The sequence below is a fragment of the Pteropus vampyrus genome, unplaced genomic scaffold (genome assembly GCF_000151845.1).
Source record: "Pteropus vampyrus isolate Shadow unplaced genomic scaffold, Pvam_2.0 Scaffold117, whole genome shotgun sequence".
NCBI lineage: Eukaryota > Metazoa > Chordata > Mammalia > Chiroptera > Pteropodidae > Pteropus > Pteropus vampyrus.
In genome coordinates, this window is record NW_011888898.1 from 512,003 (window position 1) to 513,977 (window position 1,975).

Genomic DNA, 1,975 nt, shown 5'->3' on the forward strand with positions numbered 1-1,975 from the left:
GAGAAAGCTAAAATGTCCTCTTCGTTTCTGTCATCTTGAAGCATCAAGCAGGGGCATCCATATATAAATATCTCAGTGACAGTGAGGATGCTGGAAGCCAGGAGGCCTCGGGATCCAGTCCTAGTCCATCGCCACCTGCCGAGTGACTGGGTGGGCCACACGACCTCGCTAAGTGTCAGTTTCCTCACTGGGGACATACGGGGTTGGCTTAGGGCAGAGGCAGAGAGCGCTCATGCCTTCGGGGCCAGCGATGCACGAGGCGGCTCAGGTGTGTGAGTGCCCAGGTTTACCTGCGAGCTGGGGGGGCAGTGGCTTCTTAGCTATGGCCGATGGGTGCCAGGTGGGAAAGCAAGTCCAACGTTGCCGAGTCTTTAGATTTTTTTTTTTTTAAAGCTAGAAACCTGGATTTTTATGTGAACACTTCTTTCATAAAAAAAGTACTGCTTCGAAAGCTAAAAGATGCATGTAGTACAGATGAAACACGTTCGTAAGCTTCCCATGTACGTGTTCTGATCTATGCAGCTCAGATAATAATGACGATGACGATGATGCTGATAATAATAACAGACACATTCATAGAGCACTTGCTGTGTGCCAGGCATACATTAATTCACTCAGTTACAACAATCCTCTGCAGTAACTACTACTATTATTCCTATTTAAATTTTTTTTAGAAAATTTTTATCAGAATTTGAGAATGAGAATTGCCAGGAAGCAAGATCTTAAATGCTTCTCGTCCTATTTTTTCGATGAGGAAACTGCACAGAGAGGTTAAGTAAGCCACCCGAAGTTGCACAGCGAGGAAGCGCCCGAGTGGGGATTCGAACCTAAGTTACCCGCCCTCAGAGGCAGCCCTGAAAGATTCCTGCCCCCTTGGGTGTCTCTGTGGCTGTGCACTTCAGGGTCTTGGGGGAATGGTGTCCCCCGAAGGTGGCCAATGAGATGGAAAAGAGACGATGGAGACAGAGGAGAAGCCGTGTGATGAAGCCGAGGCAGAGATGGGAGAGAGGCGGCCACGAGCCAAGAACCTCCCGGCGCCCCCCGCCCCGCCCCCAAAGCTCCTGGAGGAGCAGGGCCCTGCCGACACCTCACTGTCAGACGCCTCCAGCCTCCCAACTAGGAGAGAGTGACTTTCTGTTATTTTAAGCTGCTCGGTTTGTGGTAACCTGTCGCAGAAGCCCCAGGAAACTCAGACAGAGGGACTCCTAAAAAAAGTTAAAAAGAAAGAAAAACAAAGCGACTATTTCTTGTCTCCTCATCTGTGAACTGAGACCCGGGGCTGTGGGGATGAACACCTACGGCCTCTCTCACGTTTGAAAGTGGCTCTGTCTGAATTCTAAGCATCCTTAATACAAGCGTGCGTACACACACACACACACACACACACACACACACGCACACGCACACCGGTGACAGGCAGATGTGTCCCCTCACAGTGATCCATGGCCTTGCTTTCGCTCTTCCTTCATGTGTCAGGGGGCTGAGGGGGCCGGACACCCTGGCCTCTGCCCTGACAGGAGGTGGCTTGCATGGCGGCTGTTTGTTGAGTGCAGGGCGAGGGCCACGCTTTTCTGTTGAAGAAGGTGGTTCGGGGTTTGATAAATGACTGTTTAATGCTGGCGGCAGAGCCAGCTAATCACTGGGCAACAACAATCATCATAATTAGAGGTGGAGGAGCCGCGTGAGGTCCCAGCCCGGCGTCCCTTCTGCCGCAGAGACGCGACTGTCACACTGAGCCCTCCTGGGCCCGGGCACTGGGGGGCGCCGCGGGGATCTGAGGGGGATGTCCTCTGCAAAGCCGGCGGGCCCTGGGGACCTGGAGCAGCACGGGGGGCCTTCCAGATCTTCCGACTTTTCGAGGGAGCCCTTCCACTTTCTGTCCCCATGAATCTGAGCAGGTTATGTTTTAGGGTGACATGCCCTCCTTGAAAATGTGGTTTCACTCGCCACGGGCCACCAGAACGCATCTGCGGGG